At 41.2% G+C, this 19,032-nt stretch overlaps 2 non-coding genes across 2 annotated transcripts; both read left to right on the top strand.

Moving 5' to 3' along the window:
* The first annotated feature begins 2,645 nt into the window (after positions 1-2,645).
* On the top strand, positions 2,646-2,752 carry LOC122641199. The gene has a single exon (XR_006329848.1). It is a non-coding gene; the product is annotated as a small nucleolar RNA R71 (small nucleolar RNA).
* Positions 2,753-9,028: 6,276 nt separating this feature from the next.
* Positions 9,029-9,135, top strand: LOC122641197. The gene has a single exon (XR_006329846.1). It is a non-coding gene; the product is annotated as a small nucleolar RNA R71 (small nucleolar RNA).
* Positions 9,136-19,032: the final 9,897 nt, after the last annotated feature.

Here is a 19,032-nt window from a genome sequence, read left to right as displayed (position 1 = left end):
TGAGAACAGGCTGTTTGGAGTCCTGATTACATGCCCCGGCTGTATGGGACCTAACCCTAGGTGGTAGTAGCCTTGGATTACTATTTTACACTTGAAACTAGCTTTGCATGCAGTCAAAACAATGATTTGTAACTGAAGATACCCTGTGTTACTATTCACTGGGCTGTCTGGGCAACCTCTAGCAGCCAAGTGGTGGGCCCAATTGAAAATCCACAAGGACCAGTGCAAAATATGCTCCTGGGGGTCCAAAATGACCTAACATGCATTGGGAGAAGGTCCATGCACTGCCCATGGTTCAAACCCTAGGAATCTCAGCCTGATTTCAGTTTTGTAATCTCTGGGCGATGCAGACATCGCCCAGTAAAGGAAATTTTATTGTTTTGATGCTCTGACCTGAGGATCCTCACCCTAGGGTCATGATACAGTGTAGGGAGGTGGAAATGACCAAAATGCGCTCCCCACATCTGTCCATGTGAATGAATGCCTTGGGAACCCAAGTGGGCCTCGTAGGACTTGGAAACCTTGCCTGTGTTGGTCCTGCAACACTATCAAGTTGGGTATAACACTGTAAGACTAATGTGACCTAGGAACATGTACTAATGTAACAAATGACCATTCTGCCCTAGACCACCAACTCTAGATGATGCATCGGGACATAGGCCTAAGGCCCAGTGCAAGGCCCAGAGATTTCCAAGTGATGATCAATTGTACACCGAGTCAACCCAGTGAGCTTAGATCAACCCTAGGACCTCCAAAAACAGTTTGGAATATTAAATGAAAATTTCTGATTTATATCTAGGATTTGATCCTGCGCTCGAGGTCTACAATCAGACTGTAGCCGAAATTGATTTTGCAACTAAATTGTTAAAACCAGACCCAGGTGAGTGAAATATTATCGTGTATGTATGTGTAACTGTATTATTATTATGCCGGCAATTAAATTCTTAAATTATAAGTGCTGTGTTATTTAAATTCTATTCGATTACTCAAAATTATTACACATTGATTGTCTGTTGATCAACACTGTGATTTTTACATGATGACTGTGAATGTTAGACTAGATGCCGTAGTCGGCTTGGAAATGAGGCCGGTGGTAGCCCGTAGTATGGGATACGGTTGACACTGCCCGACTCATACGATGTCATATAGACATGGGACTAGAGTTTCATCACCCGTGCTATGCACCCTTGCCAATAGGGGTTAAGGTGTTGGATGACTGTGAGGACTACCATAAAACCCCAGAGGCATTTACGCCGGGAAGCCTCAGCACTACTGGGATGCCCTAAGGCAAATTTGTCTGGCAGCCTTGGGCTACAAGCTTGGGAAGCACCGAAAGGTGAATTTTTGGCTATATGCCACATATAAAAATTATGCACCAGTTTGGTGGAATTATATTGAGTCGATTACCTCACTAGTTCAATCCAGAGGGACGGTCAAGCTGACCTGGGTAGGGAGATGCTGGAGCCGGCTGGTCCTCTCCGACAACCCAATAGGTGTATCGCGGGAAAAGATAACCAAGCCCACACCAGGGATACATGTATTGGGGATTGTAGTAGCACTAACTTGACTTAGTTGTATTGTTAGGTGGCTAATAAATAATCTAGACTTGCATATCATGTAGGATCATGTGGATTGTGGTTGCATGTGCATGCGTGATGATATGTTTTGCTCACGAGCTCAGTGGGGCTCACACATTGTTATATATGTCTTTCTTCTAGATGATTCTGCAGGTGGATGTCGCTGTAGCATGGCAGCTCATTACGAGGAGGAGAGCCCTAATTGTTATGATGATATTGGTGGACCCCGACGGAGGTCGTGCCGATGATGCGTGCATTATCGGTGCTCATTGATGAAGACCAGTGAGGAGTGCACTTGATGCTTTTTGTCTTAGAGACTCGTTTTTGTTTTTGTTAGGAGTTTGTCCCCGTCTTGCTTGTGGTGCAATTTTAGCTTTTCTTCCTTTTTGGGGTTGAGTTATCTCACCCTGTATATATATGTATCCATTTTTTTTTGGCTTTTGTTTTTTGTCAGCTTTACTTTTTCAGTTTGTGGGTTGTACTGGGAAATGTTTTAGAACTTATGTATATATATCACCATCAATTCCCGTATCGCTACGCTTTCTCTTTTGTTATTATAATTGTAGTTTCTCTGCAACACTCTGATCTTATTTGTGGTAAAGTGATGAATGTGGGACCGTGAATGTATTAACTACTTCTAAATCCATCAGATTTGGCGGATTGTCGTTATGCAATTCGGGTCACCTACCTAATCCTCCCAGGGGGTGGTTTGGGGTGTGACATTCAATCTGATTGGGTGGAGGGAAACTCATTGGGAAAGGGGACATAGGATGCTGCCCTATAGACATCAAATAGTCTAATTTCTTGGACAACATATCAACCATAGTAGTCATCTCTATAGTTGGTTTGATCTCATAGAGACCACCCTTCTTTGATTGCCCTATGTGTGGAATCTCAGTCCGAGAGCCCGAAGCATGATCTTGGGAATTCTCACTAAGGGTTTCAAAAAGATCCCATGCGTCTGTCTCATTCTTGTGCATAAATGTTCCACCACAAGAGGAGTCTACCATCTACCTATATCGGTCATGGAGGCCATCATAAAAGCACTGGACTAACTGCCATTTCGGGACAGCATGGTGGGGGCACTTCCTAAGTAATTCCTTGAGTCTCTCCCACGCTTCATGAAATTGTTCGCCCTCTAATTGGGAGAAACTAGTAATGGCTCTTTTAAGGCTATTAGTTCGGCCAATGGGGAAGAATTTTTTTTAAAATTCCTGCTGCATCCCCGCCCATGTAGAAATCCTAACTGAATCTAGGGAATGGTGCCAGTGTTTGGCTTTGTCCTTTAGGGAAAATGGGAATAGGAGTAACTTTATGGCATCTTCAGGGAGGTTTTGGAATTTGACTGTAGAGCACACCTCTAAGAATTCCTCAAGATGCTTGTAAGGCTCCTCATTAGCAAGTCCATAATAGGATGGTAACATCTGTATAACGCTGGACTTGATCTCATATTAAGCAGCCTGAATGGCAGGCAATTGAATGTAAGATGCAGGGGTATAGGCAATTGGAGTGAAGTGCTCACTCAGCGGTCTTCCTGGCTGGTTTTCGTCACCCAGTTTATTACTATTATCCTTATCCTTATGTACAGATTGCTCTATTTCTAGGTCAAGGGAAGTCAGGTTGGAGTGCAAAGAACTCCGACCATGCATGAAACACACCACAAGTTGAACGTGCTTAATTAAACAGAAATTAAAACGTGCTAAATAAATTTTAAAAAAACGCAATAAAAAATAAAAATCAGAACTAAAAAGTAAAAAAAAAATTAACTAATTTAAAATTAACAAAATACATACTTGGTGTTGGCAGTTGCGCAATTCCACGTGCTGCCCCTGATGAACGGTTACACATATGATCTTAAGGGGCTGGGAGAATTAAAATTAAACCTAAACACCCAATCTAATGCTGGAATTAAAAAAAATTTACATAAAATAGCCCTAATTACATAAAGTCTAGGAATTAAAAACTTTACTAAACGAACGGCTTGTCCTACCCGATCTACTCAGCTTCCTGCACAAACAAAGAGAACATTAGGTATACTAAAATTAACCTAATAAAGAGATTAAAAATAAAAATAAAAATTCTGGAATTATGAAATTAAAGCTAAAACAAAGTAATACAAAACAACTCAATCACTCTTAGCAACCGTGCTTTGGTTCCCTGGCAACGGCACCAAAATTTGATCGTGTCGTTAACTGATCAAAAATAAAACCCTAAATTAATCTAGCAAGTAGCAAGGGGTCGATCTACGGGGAACTGGAAGGCTAAATTACTAAGATGATTAGATGAAAGTGATGAAAATTAAATTGCAATAAATCTGATTTTTAAACTAAGAACAAAAGAAACAAATCTAAGTTAACAACGATATGCATATACGGGAGAAGACTATGTTTAGGGTTCGAATTCCCAATGGGTTGCTATTCAATTCGGTTGCATACTTTAGTTTATTATAACCACAGGTCCAATAATACCACAGAATGTAGGGTTCCTCCTAGGTATGGACTATCTTGATGAGTACTATCATCCTTCGCTTATAGGGCTTGGCACGCTTAGTTCGTTCAACTATAATCCATCATCGGTACAACCACATAAGAACAAAATACCATTGCTTGAATGAAAAATAATGAATCACAGAAACAGAATTTTCCAAATAAATATACCAATTAAAATCATCCAAACAGGAATGAGGTCTCAGCATCAAACAATCTAGAATGCAAACCTGAATTTTCAATAGCAAACACCATTAGTTCATCTACACCTAAAGACAGAGGGAACTTAGCCAATCATGGTGCTAAGATACAAAGGGCAGCAATGGTGACCATGATCCATGGCGATGAAGCTAATGGAACGGTGATCCTCCTCCCCTTGCCGAACCCAAAATCCAAAAACAAAAATAAAAGAAGAAAGAAGAAAATAGAGAGAAGAAGCAAGAGCATGGTCTGATGGATTGGAATGGAATCCGTGGGTGTTTTATACTTGGTTTTTAAAAAAAAAATTTAATAATAAAAAAAAGAAAAAGAAAGCATGAGACAGAGAGAATGAGGGAGATAGAGAATCCGTGAGGGATTTGGAAAGAAGAGATATAAGAGGAGAGAGAGAGAGAAGTGGAATAGAATTAGGAATAGTGGGACCCGTGAGGGATTTGAGAGGGGGAGGGAGAGGGAGAGAGAGAGAGAGAGAGAGAGAATTGAAGTTGGAGAGATAGAGAGATAGAACCGTAGTAGATGAGAGAGAGAGATATTAGGGAGGAGAGAGAATTTAATCTAAATTATCAATTTGATTAAAATTCTCTTTTTTAGAATCTCTCTCCTTCCTGACCCCGGGTGGACCCAACTCGAGAATTAAAGTTGCTCCAATTAATATTCTGGACTGTATGAACCCAATATCGGATATCTTCTGAAAATTTCTTAATTTTACGAAATTATGATCATGCCCTTGGGTCTTCAGTGAAACTTCTTCCCATCTCGCCCTTGATCACATGTGAGTCGATCAGACTGGTGCCTAGATTGCATCAAATCCTTCCTTGGTTCTGGGCTCAAGCTTGTATTTTAACTCACTTTTTGGCCAAAAAAGAATAATCACATGTATGGGCTTCAAAACTGATGCCTACTTTTAATGCAACACGTCCATCTTGCTCAGAATTCAGCCCTCTTTATAACCATGAAAAGAAACTAGACCACTTTACGTGTAAATTAGAAGATATGATGCCTGATAGTCCAGAATAGCATGAAATCACATAAAATACCCCTGTACCCTGAAAAAGACAAAAAATACCCAAGGTAGCTCCATTCTAAGCAGATAAAAATGCAGAATTAAATGGAATAATTTCACACATAAATGTGCTCATCAAATACCCCCACACTTAGATTTTGCTAGTCCTCGAGCTAAAAGAAAATAAAGAAAACAAAAAAAACCTAACTCACTTTCGTTGGAATCACGGTTGCACTTAGCATGTTCAACAAGCCTTTAAACCCCTGGGTTACCCCTAGTGGACGAGTTTTGTCTCGTGAGTGTTTGTAGGGAATATACACACAAAATTCATGATTGCAAGTTTAAATTTTGACAATGGGTAAGAAACACACACCAAACCCAAAATTAAGATGCCCTACTCAAGATCAAGAAGACAAAGGTACCCCCACACTTGAACTCTTATAACCCAGTATTGATTCTAGCAACAGGTACACATCCTAATTAGGGAATCTCCCCATATCTTCCAAACACCACCTTACTTAAGGTAAGACCACTCATGACGTTGAGGGCACCAAGGACTTTAAGCTTTGGAGCATTTTTGACCATATAATTGTACCAAGGCAATGACATTCTTCTTTTTTTTTTTAAAAAATAAAAATTATAAACTCGATTTGGTACTCCACTACTGTTCCTCAAATTCCATACAGGGTCACTACACAAGACACTCGAGCTACTTGGTAGCTTTGTTTCTTATATATATCCACAAGGATAGTGATGCTAGAGTTCTTTTTTAAAGGTTTCACCCCAAGGAGTGTCGATCAAGTCACCTCGATTCCTGAGGCGGAGTGCCCTGTCTAGCTCTAAGGAATTCAACCCTTACTTTTATTTTTTTCTTTTTTTTTTCTTTTTTTTTTTAAATATTGTGATTCTCAGATCCGTGCAATGTTCTGGTCTTTTAAGCTTTCTAGAAGGCTCATGTAACGAGCTTTAAGCCAACCACTTCCAAGCCAGATGGCTTTAGGGGATTGAGTGTGAAACACTCCTCAGGCTTACTCACTCGAACCAAAAAGGCTATAAGCCCGAACTGGATTCAAGAATACTAGTAATAATAACCTAACTAGTCACCCTAACCTTTTTACGCGAGACTCCGGGCTTGTGGCCTAGATGCCCGGGTTACTAAGTTGAAGCAATAGAACTAAACTCTCATGATTTTCTTTTTTTATGTCATGCCAAAACTAAACTTGGTCTCAGCTCCTAACCAAAAGCTTAAAGAAACACAGGACAACCAAGTGGTCTGTCCCTTCGACAAGATGGGGCTGTCTGAGTTAAAACCCACCTTAGGATACATACTAGCTACTGTCCTCTCAACATGGTTTTCATTACTTTAGATAGGGTTCCTAAGTCTCTCTCTCCCGTGTTTCGCATCAAAGTAACAGAGAGACATGTAAAACTTACCAAAAGCCAAAAAATAAAAGTCTGTCACTCGGTCTCACACCCCCCCCCATACTTAAAGTATGCAGTGTCCTCAATGCATGTAGAAGAATAAAATAGAGATAAAGGAAGGAGTGTACCAGAAATCAACAATATACAGCAAAACAGTGCATCTAGCAATCGGTAGCAGCTACCTAAAATAACAAAAATAAACAAACACAAAAACAAAAGTACTAAATAAAAAAAAATAGTGGGTTGCCTCCCATAGAGCGCTAAGTTTTACATCTTCTGCCAGACAACCGGAAAGCTTATGGAGGGTTAAGGATCAAATCATACCAAGGAGTTGGTTTAGAAGAAGGTTGGGGAGATGTAATCAAAGGGGGGAGCGGCTCAAACCTAACTATCCAAGGTGGTTGTTCTAAAGAGAGTGAGGAATCTAGCAAAGTGTGCACCTCTTTAGTGTATGCCTCAGACTCATCTCCAAACATTATATAGTGCTGCAAAGGATCATCAATAAGCATGTGAGAAGTGTGATCAACCACAACTTCTTCTGATAAATCCAACACAAAACACTCTTTCTCTCGAATGGAACCTAGGGATGCATTGAAGATGATGAGCCGAAGCTTCTTATTCCCAAAAGAGATGTCGATGGCACCCGATCTACAATTTATGCAAGCATTCGCAATAGCTAAGAAGGGGGGGACCTAAAATGATAAGGGAAAGCTTGGCTGTGGTGGTTGTATCCATATCCAGGACAAGGAAGTCCACAAGAAAGTAGAATTCTTTCACCTTCACTAAAACATCCTCTAACAAACCACGAGGTGTCTTGACTGAAATATAAGCCAACTGAAGGATGAACTCAGTGGGTTTCAAATATCCTAAACCAAAACTGTCATTGACTGAACTAGGCAAAATATTCACACTAGCCCCTAAATCAAGTTGTGCCCTACTTATAGAGAGATCTCCAATGATGCAAGAAATAAGAGACGCACCTGGGTCCTTAAGCTTAGGGGGTAAGTAGCTAGAAATTACCGAACTAACCTGTTCAGTCAAATGGACGGTCTTAGGGATTTGAGTTCTCAACTTACGCTTTTGGGTGCAGAGGTCTTTTAAAAATTTAGCGTAAGCAGGAACTTGCTTGATAGCATCCAAAAGGGGGAGATTGATGTGAACTTGTTGGAACAAGTCTATCATCTCTCGCATCTTTGCACCCTTTTTATCCAGATGGGGGTAAGATGGTGTCTGAAGTGCTTGGGGAAAAGGGACCTTTGGAATGTAAGAATCAGGTGATGGTCCCTCGACAATAGGAATGTGCAACCCCCTCCTTGGGAACTGATGAATGGGTTTCACAGGTGGTGTTTCAGCAATGGAACCATGTGTGTCTTCATCACCATTGGATTTCTCTCGGGTTGACTCAGCCTCTCCCTGACCTTGAGAAGTAGTGGGCAGTGCCCCATTAGTGGCTAAGGGTGCATCAAGTTTTTCCACCCTTGTGCCGCTCCTTAAGACTGTGACCAACTGGACTTGCTCTTTCCCTCGACCCATTTAACTATTTGGGTTCCTCCCTCCTACTTATAGCATTGGCTAGCTGACCCAGTTGGTTCTCTATCTTATTAATGGACTGAGTATGTGAGTGAAGCAGTTGTGTGTTCTGCTCGAGTCCACTTAATGCTTTTAGCACCTTTTCCTCAAAGGATTCATTTTGTTGGGGTTGAGGATATGGTGGCTGTGCACCCATATAGGTATTCGTTTGAACATTAAATGGTGGCCTATATGGTGGGTTTGGAGGGTTATTAGGTATTGAGTTTCTCCATGAAAAGTTTGGGTGGTTTCGCCATCCCGGGTTATAAGTATTGAAAAAGGGATCATTACCCTGTGTAGGGAAACTTTGAGCCATTTGCACCTGTTCCTAAACAAACTCAGGGTATTGTGTAGCCGAAGGATAGTTCGTCACATAGTGACTAGGGCTAGCACATAGGGCACAAGCTTCAGTCTGATTGGGTGGAGGGAAACTCATTGGGAAAGGGGACATAGGATGCTGCCCTATAGACATCAAATAGTCCAATTTCTTGGACAACATATCAACCTTAGTAGTCATCTCTACAGTTGGTTTGATCTCATAGAGACCACCCTTCTTTGGTTGGCCTATGCATAGAATCTCAGTCCGAGAGCCCGAAGTATGATGTTGGGAATTCTCACTAAGGGTTTCAAAAAGATACCATCCGTCTGTCTCATTCTTGTGCATAAATGTTCCACCACAAGAGGAGTCTACCATCTGCCTATATCGGTCATGGAGGCCATCATAAAAGCACTGGACTAATTGCCATTTCGGGACAGCATGGTGGGGGCACTTCCTAAGTAATTCCTTGAGTCCCTCCCATGCTTCATGAAATTGTTCGCCCTCTAATTGGGAGAAACTAGTAATGGCTCTTCTAAGGCTATTAGTCCGGCCAAAGGGGAAGAATTTTTTTAGAAATTCCTGCTGCATCCCCGCCCATGTAGAAATCGTAACTAAATCTAGGGAATGGAGCTAGTGTTTGGTTTTGTCCTTTAGGGAAAATGGGAATAGGAGTAACTTTAGGGCATCTTCAAGGAGGTTTTGGAATTTGACTGTAGAGCACACCTCTAAGAACTCATCAAGATGCTTGTAAGGCTCCTCATTAGCAAGCCCATAATAGGATGGTAACATCTGTATGATGTTGGACTTGATCTCATATTGAGCAGCCTGAATGGCAAGCAGCTGAATGCAAGATGCAGGGGTATAGGCAGTTGGAGTGAAGTGCTCACTCAGCGGTCTTCTTAGCTGGTTTTCATCACCCATTTTATTACTATTATCCTTATCCTTATGTATAGATCGCTCTATTTCTAGGTCAAGGGAAGTCAGGTTGGGGTGCAAAGAACGTCGACCATGCATGAAACACACCACAAGTTGAACGTGCTTAATTAAACAGAAATTAAAACTAAAAATTAAAACATGATAACTAAATTATAAAAAAAAAAACTCAATAAAAAATAAAAATCAGAACTAAAAAGTAAAAAAAAAAAAATTAACTAATTTAAAACTAACGAAAATACATAGTGGTGTTGGCGGTTGCGCAATTCCATGTGCTGCTCCCGATGAACGGTTACACATATGATCTTAAGGGGCTGGGGGAATTAAAATTAAACCTAAACACCCAATCTAATGCTGGAATTAAAAAAAATTACATAAAATAACCGTAATTACATAAAGTTTGGGAATTAAAAACTAAACTAAACGGACTGCTTGTCCTACCCGATCTACTCGGCTTCCTGCACAAACAAAGAGAACGTTAGGTATACTAAAATTAATCTAATAGAGAGATTAAAAATAAAAATAAAAATTCTAGAATTATGAAATTAAAGCTAAAACAAAGTAATACAAAACAACTCAATCAATCTTAGCAATCGTGCTTCGGTTCCCCCGCAACGGTGCCAAAATTTGATCTTGTCGTTAATCGGTCAAAAATAAAACTCTAAATTAATCTAGCAAGTAGCAAGTAAGGGGTCGATCTACGGGGAACTATAAGGCTAAATTACTAAGATGATTAGATGAAAGTGATGAAAATTAATTGCAATAAATCTGATTTTTAAACTAAAAACAAAAGAGACAAATCTAAGTTAACAACAATATGCAAATACGGGAGAAGACTATGTTTAGGGTTCGAATTCCCAATGGGTTGCTATTCGATTCGGTTGCATACTTCGGTTTATTATAACCACAGGCACAATAATACCACAAAATGTAGGGTTCCTCCTAGGTATGGACTATCTTGACGAGTACTATCGTCCTTCGGTTATAGGGCTTGGCATGCTTAGTTCATTCGGCTATAATCCATCATCGGTACAACCACATAAGAACAAAATATCATTGCTTGAATAATGAAAAATAATGAATCACAGAAACATAATTTTCCAACTAAATATATCAATTAAAATCATCCAAATAGGGATGGGGTCTCAACATCAAACAATCAAGAATGCAAACCAGAATTTTCAATAGCAAACACCATTAGTTCATCTACACCTAAAGACAGAGGGAACTTAGCCAATCATGGTGCTAAGAGACAAAGGGCAGCAATGGTGACGATGATCCATGGCGATGAAGCTACTAGAATGGTGATCCTCCTCCCTTTGCTTAACCCAAGATCCAAAAACAAAAACAAAAGAAGAAAGAGGAAAATAGAGAGAAGAAGAGAGAGCACGGTCTGATGGATTGGAATGGAATCCGTGGGTGTTTTATAATTGGTTTTAAAAAAAAAAATTAATAATAAAAAAAAGAAAAAGAAAGCATGAGAGACAGAGAGAATGAGGGAGATAGAGAATCCGTGAGGGATTTGGAAAGAAGAGATATAAGAGGAGGGAGAGAGAAGTGGAATGGAATTAGGAAAGGTGGGACCCGTGAGGGATTTGAGAGGGAGAGAGAGAGAGACTTGAAGTTGGAGAGATAGAGAGATACAACCGTAGTGGATTAGAGAGAGAGATATTAGGGAGAGAGAATTTAATCTAAATTATCAATTTGATTAAAATTCTCTTTTTGAGAATATCTCTCCTTCCTGGCCCTAGGTGGACCCAACCCGAGAATTAAAGTTGCTCTAATTAATAGTACAGAAATGCCCCCCAATAACCCCAAACGACCCACCTGGTCTGGTTCGGACCAGAACTGAACATATGTCAAAATACGTATCGATTCGATGTTATCAACCCTCAACATCTCATCCACACCTCTCATAAGAGGTAAGGACACTTTATAGAAAAGCCCTAACCCAAAAAAGTACAAAAATGCCCCCGAATAAATCAAAACGACCCTTTTGGTCTGATTCGGACCAATACTGAACATATGTCGAATTACGTATCAATTTGAAGATCTCAACCCTCCACATCTCCTCCACACGTCTCATAAGAGATAAGGACACCTTTTAGAAAAACCCAAACCCAAAAAAGTTCTGAAATACCCCCCAATAACCCCAAATGACCCACTCGGTTTGGTTTGGACCGGAACTGAACAGGTGTCCAAATACGTATCCATTCGAAGGTCTCGACCCTCAACATCTCATCCACATGTCTCATAAGAGATAAAGACACTTTACAGAAAAGCCCTAACCCAAAAAACTACAGAAATGCTCCCGAATAAGTCCAAACGACACTCCTGGTCTAATTAGGACCAGAACTGAACATATGTCGAATTATGTATCAATTTGAAGGTCTCGACCCTCCACATCACATCCACACGTCTCATAAGAGATAAGGATACTTTTTAGAGAAACCCAAACCCAAAAAAGTTCATAAATACCCCCCAATAACCCCGAACAACCCACTCGATTTGGTTTGGATCGGAACAGAACATATGTCAAAATACGTATCGATTCGAAGGTCTCAACCCTCAACATCTCATCCTCATGTCTCATAAGAGATAAAGTCACTTTTAGAGAAAAACCCTAAACCAAAAAAGTACAGAAATGCTTCCCAACATGCCCAAATGACCCACCTGGTCTGGTTCAGATCAGAGCTGAACATATGTCGAAATACGTATCAATACGGAGGTCTCGACCCTCAACATCTCCTCCACAGGTCTCATAAGAGCCAAGGACAATTTTTAGAAAATCCCAAAGCCAAAAAAATTCAGAAATAACAACCCAAAACAACCACCCGGTCCGGTTCAGACCAGAATAGAAAATATGTCAAAATACGTTTCGATACGGAGGTCTCGACCGTCAACATCTCATCCACACGTCTCATAAGAGATAAGAACACTCTATAGAAAAGGCTTAACAAAAGAAATGCCCCCAATAACCCCAAACGACCCACTCGATCTACCAACGAACATATGTCGAAATACGTATCGATTCGATGGTCCCGACCTCAACATCTCATCCACACTCTCTTAAGAGGTAAGGACACTTTATAGAAAAGCCCTAACCCAAAAAGTTTAGAAATGCCCAATAAGTCCAACGACCCTCCCGGTCCGATTTGGACCAAGAACATATGTGGAATTACGATCAATCGGGTCTCGACCCTCGGATCTCATACACATCTCATAAGAGATAATGACACTTTTTAGAAACACCCAAACCCAAAAAAGTTCAGAAATACCCCCAATAACCCCTATAGACACCAGATTTTTGTCACCCTCCCTGACGATGTTGACACATAGAGGACCGACGACTTCTGTCTCAGATACACAAAAAGAGAGAATCTGTGGACTTGGCCCATGGAAAAGCCCATTGGTGCCAAGTCCAAAAGGGGGTAAATTGAGAAATAGTAAAATCTAAACAAACCCTAAAAGTAAGAGGGTAAAATGGGAAAGCTTTTAAGAGGATAAAATAGAAAAAGTAAAAATAAAGATGAGGGTAGAATTGAAAAAATTAATTGAACTTTTAAAACCCTAAAATGGGGGAGGGTTAAAAAGGGAGACTATAAAAATCTAACAAACCCTATCTAAAAGGTGGGGACAGAATTGAGAAAAAAAATTAAATATTTTAAAAACCCTAAAAGAGGGGAGAGTGCGATGGATTAAAAAGGACAAAAAAAGGATTAAAGCGGGGGGGGGGGTTGGGGCAGCCGTCATTCTCTAGGAAAAAGGAGGAGAGAGACATTAAGAAAGGAAAAGAGGAAAAAGCGGAGAGGAGGGAGAAGAAAAAAAAACAGTGAGAGAAAGTAGAAAAAATCGAGTGGGAACAGAAAATTGAGAGAGAAAAGAGAGGAAAATCGAGAGAAAATGGAAGGAGGGAGTAGCAGAGGGGAAATCAAGAAAGAAAGAGAGGAAAAAGCGGAGAGGAGGGAGGAAAAAAAAACAGTGAGAGAAAGTGGGAAAAATCGAGAGGGAACAAAAAATCGAGAGAGAAAAGAGAGGAAATCGGGAGAAAATGGAAGGAGAGAGTAGCAGAGGGGAAATCAGGAAAACAGAGAGAGAAAATGTGCTGAGACAAGGATGTTCGAGGCTTCCCTGAGCCAGGAAGAACGCTGCAGCCGATCGTGGATTCTTCGTATTCTGCTCCTCTTATTTCATTGTCGGGTTTCCATTTAGATTTGCTGTATTTTTCTTCTTTGTCTACTCAAATCAACCCCGTCCCTATTTTATTTCCCAAATCTGTAATAATCCCCACCCCTGGTTCGTGTCCGTCATCGGCTGCCAATCGCCGGGGGAGCTCCAAACAAGACCCCAGGTATCTCTCCTTTACCTTTTTCCATTTGGTCTTATTTTTACGTTTCAGATCCGTATTTCATATTATTTTAGGACTTCGAAGTATGATGTTTCATATTTCACTTCGTATTTAGTTTCTTTGAGATGCTTTCTATCATGTCTGAAGCTATCCGAATCAGAGTCATCATTTGAGTTTGGTTTCTTTTGGGTTCTTTTATTTTGCTTCTCTTTTATGGCATGTCTTCTGTATTTCTCATTTTTGATTAACTGCTCATGGTCTCGCTTTCTGTTACTGAAGCATGCTATATATGTTCTGGTTTAGATGTTCTCTGTTTCCTTTTGTTCTCTGAATATTTTCGGATTAGATTCCGGCTTTGTGGATGGTTCGTATGTTACTCCTATGGCCCGACCCCCATGATCTTGAATTTCTTACTTTAATCATTTGCTATATGGTGCATCATATCTGTTTGGATGAAAATCTGCTGCACTTCCTTTCTGGTTTATAGTTTCTTTGCACCATTTTGAGGTTTAGATTGAGTTTATGCTAATTGTCCGAGCCTATGATTGTGAATTTCAGGATTTAATTTTCGTATCGGATAGAATTCTTTTACGCGCTGGGTTAGATCATTATTGACATTAGGGTGGGGTAATGATCAATTAAATTTTAATTTGCTGAGGGGTGTTGATCGAATTTCGTCCCATATTTGGGTTTGGGTTTGAGACCTCTAGATGTGCAAATTTGAGTTGGGCACAGTAATTCGGTCCCATTTGGCTTTTGGTTCCAGATTGAATCACTAATATTTTTGTCCCTTTTTGTGTGGGACTCAATCGTTTTTCCTTGGTTCGACCGCGGGCCCTCGACCCAAAAAAGACTTAAATGGCAACCTCGGGCCCAAGAGAGGTTTAATCCCTAATTTCGGGCCCATTGTAGGTGGGACGTCGACCAAATTGGATTTAGTTTTGGTTTGGATTGCCCGTTTAATAAATTCACAAATTAGAAATGGGCCCAATTAGACTTACAAATAAGTCCGAATGGTTGGGCTTTTAGGGTTTGATCCATTACCTGGATCAATATGGATGAAGACGTAATCTTGGGTTTAGATTCAAATTGGGCCTCATGTTCGTAAATCAATCAAATTTTAAAATTGGGCTTGGGCTTTGAAATTATGGGGTTTGGATCTGATTCACCTAGGATCTTAGGTATGGGTTACACTAATAGGCTGGGCCCATCCGGATTTGGGCCATTTAGGTTTGGGTTTGGGTGTTGGCCCGTTAACCAATTTTGGATCAAGTGGGAAGTTTGGGCCTATCCCTGTGGGCCTGTGAGTGCACTTTAGTCTACAATTTAGGTGTTAGATGGACATTCTTCCCCAAATTCATTTCATTTCGATCGAGTTTAAGGGATTCCAAATGAATTTCGAAAACTTATTTTGGGTAGAATTAGAACGTATGCGAAGGAGTGAGGGTGCCCATCTAGTAGCCCGAATTGGAACGTCACATGCTGGGACCCCGTGGGATGTGGGTATACGCCTTGTGGGATGGGAGTTGGGCTAACCCGTTATTGGATATGTCTTTTCTATCTTTTATGCTCCATGCCTTATTATTTTAGTATTCCATGCTCTGTGCTCACTATGTTTCTGTATGATTGGAATGATGCTTAGTAGTTAATCATCTTGTCAAATTGTTTGCCTGCACCCTAAGTTAGAATAATGTAGAAATTTGGTATAGGATTACAAGTGTCGTGCCTAGATACCTAGCCTTAGGTGCCTAGTTTAGGATGACCTAGATTTAGAATGCCTAGCTTTAGAGATTGCAAGCTGGTTTGTGCAAATAGATGGTCAAAAGAACGATGACCGGCTCCGGGCCGGGTGGACTGGGTGCCTAACACCTTCCCAGTCCGTAACCTGATACTTGCCCAATGATCTGGGAAGACCATGACCTTATCCATTGAGTCAGTAGTCGTTCCCCAGCAGGGAACATTGGTGGGTCCTAGACTCTTTCTAGGTGGCGACTTCCTTTTGACTCATTTACCCCCCCTTTGGAGGAGTTAGAGTCGTTGGCTTAGGTTTCACCGACGAGCCGGTTCGCATTTGAAGAGCACCTTGTCTGGTGGAATCTCAAAATTTGGAACCTTCGGAATATGTGGTTCTTACAGTGGCGACTTCACTGGGGAATTTGTCAGACTCCTGATTGATCATTGTTTGCTTAGCTTGCTTGTAATTTTTAGTTAATGTAGATTTCCTTGTTAATTTTTGTTTTCATCCATTCGCACTCACATCATTGCATTGTGCACTACACGGTCTGCTTCTACCCCCGTGGTGTCATTGGTAAGGCCCCGCATGCAGTTGTGGGATTCCCCCGGTGGCATCACAACCCTTGATCCTGTATTGCTTTAAGTTGCAACTGATCATATCAATTAATGTACTACCTAGTGATTTCCAAGCCATACATTTAGGTGTGCCTTGGAAGGCACTATGGGACAGTACTTGGATTGATTTATCAAGTTGTTTCCACAAAGCAGTATAAAAAGGATGTGCCTACGTATCCATGGACACAACTGTGACGGGTACAATACAGTGCTCCTTGACAAGGGGACCCTATCCTAAGCTAAGCCAATCTCTTTGCATGCATCATGTAGGAACATAGATCCGATGCTTAGGTTCGCCACAACTAATGTAAGTATTGTTTGAGGTTCAAGTTAGAACCCCTATTGTAGATAATATTGTCCGCTTCGATTGGTCATCCACCAACGGGGGTCTTGAGTGTCTACCCTCTTTCATTAAAGTATGAGTGTTTGTTTCCTCTACCAGTGTTTCATTTCACTACCGGGACGGTATCATAGGGTGATTCCTATGTACGCCCCAGGATTGTTGTGATCGGGGTGATGCCTACACAATCAATCTTGAAGCAGTGTGTGTCTCAGCTAATAAGGAATCTACATTTGTACCTTGATGTTGAGGATGAACTCAATTTCCTCCATCACACGGTGTTTGGCGATTGGTTCGATGTAATATCATCTACACGGGTGTTCTTGTTTGAACCACCTTGTTTGATCTGTCAGTTGAGGGGACTCTCAACTCTAGTATTGAGTTGACGTTATTCTCAAGTGAACTAACCCTTGTTTGGTTTGGTCATGTTAGCATAAGGATGTGTTTAGACTAAAATTGTATCTGTCTCCCTTGTTTGTTTGCCCTCGCCTAGTTTCTTTCTTGATTATCACCTCAAATATTGCCCCAGCATTCCAAGTAGTCATGAGTCAGAACAATGATCCTCCACCACTTCTACCCTTTGATCCCTTGGAGGCCCGAATCGTCAGGATTGAGGCAATGGTGGAACAGACGGTGGATTTGGTTCGTAGCCATCTGGATACGACCCGCCCTATTGAACACCAGTATCAACGAAGCCTGCCACAAACTCCCAGGGTTGACCCCTTAGAAGCCCGGGTTAGTCGGATGGAGGCGACGGTAGAGCAATTGGTGGACTTGGTTCAAACTCAAGTAGGTGTGGTTCGTCTAGTCGAACATCAGTATCAGCAGAGCGGGCCTCCGACCCCTAAGGTTGTGCACCCTAGTATGATTGGTGAGAATGACACGATTGTGATAAACAACCTCCTGGTTGTGAAGGTAACCAGTAGCCCAGAGAACAAGGAACTGAATGATAAGGTTGTCCATCTGGAACATTTGATTAGAAATTTGAAAGGAGTTGAGGATTAGATCCTTGATACTTAAGACTTATGCCTCTTCCCCCATGTCAAACTGCCTGATGGTTTCAAGTGGAAGTCTGAGAAATTTGATAGTACAGGGGATCCTCATACCCATCTGAGGTCGTACATTGGATAGTTGATATCCAGAGGCTTTTCTGATGAAATGTTGGGTCAAGCTTTTCAATTTTCGCTAACCGGGGCTGCCCATCGTTGGCTGATGTCCTTGGAACCATCACATACCCGCACATGAACGGATATAATGAAGGCGTTTATCCAGCAGTACAGTTATAACACTGAGATTGAGCTGACCAGGAGAGAATTGGAAGCCATAAGACAGAGGTCAGATGAAGAGTTTACTGATTATTTGGCGAGATTTCAAAACAAAGCCGGGCAGATGTGGGATAGATCGAATGAAAGAGAACAAGTCAGGTTCATGATGAGAGGACTGAGAGCTCCTTATAAGGATATTTTGTTTGGTCAAGGCATTTTGACTTTTGAATGTCTCATGGCTATGGGTCAGCAGGTTGAGGATGCCATTGTTCGTGGTGAGCCGCTTCCCAATGCGAATCAATGTACGTCCCAGGCTAGCAATAACATATGGCCTCCACAACAAAAGAACGCAGTGTACAATGTTGCGAATACTACCCTTTCCCTTGTGACACCAGTCATGGTCACCATGGAAGCCCCTTATGTGCTAGAACCTGCAAATGTCTCACGTCCCCGCTCACAGCCAAGAGAGTTTACTAATTTAGGAATGCCTCGCGGTGTTGTCTATGATCAACTGTTGAAGGCTGAGTTGAAGCCATCAAGTCAAGGTGTGAGGGCATATGATAACACGAGGAGAAATGTCTTGGGAGTATTTTCAACAATCATAGTGTTGGGTCCAGCTGAATTCGAAGTAGATTTTCAAGTAATTGATATTCCTGCCACTTTCAACATGATTCTTGGGCGACCGTGGTTGCACAGGGCAGGGGCAATATCTTCTTCTCTTCATCAAAAGATTAAATTTTTGCACCAAGGGAAGGTAATTACTATCATGGCTGATCCAGAACTTTTCAATACATTAGCATCCATTGAGACCGGAGAAAGCAGCAGTGGTACTATAAGGGCTCCAGAGATTTGTTTAAGTGGGTTTGAGTTGAGTAATGTTGGTGCGGTATTCGGGCCATTTCCACCAGAGGAGAAATTTGCTTTAGTTGAGTTCAAGATTGACAATCCTTCTATAAGTCGCATGCTCATTCAGATGGGCTACTTTCCAGGCGCGGGCTTGGGAAAATATCAACAGGGTGATGCCTCAGTGTTAGTCTTGACCACCAATGCGCAACACTATGGTCTGGGTTATGAGTCAGCAGAAGAGGATTTATGGGCAATAGCAGAGAAAGCATTGAAGCACCAGAGATCTTTTGAGGGGTTTGAAAAGTATAAGTACAAAGAGTGGGGGAAAAAGCCGAGGCAACATCTGGATTTCAGAA

Source organism: Telopea speciosissima, chromosome 9 (genome assembly GCF_018873765.1).
Source record: "Telopea speciosissima isolate NSW1024214 ecotype Mountain lineage chromosome 9, Tspe_v1, whole genome shotgun sequence".
NCBI classification, from domain to species: Eukaryota; Viridiplantae; Streptophyta; class Magnoliopsida; order Proteales; family Proteaceae; genus Telopea; species Telopea speciosissima.
This window is presented reverse-complemented; position numbering and strand designations above follow the sequence as displayed.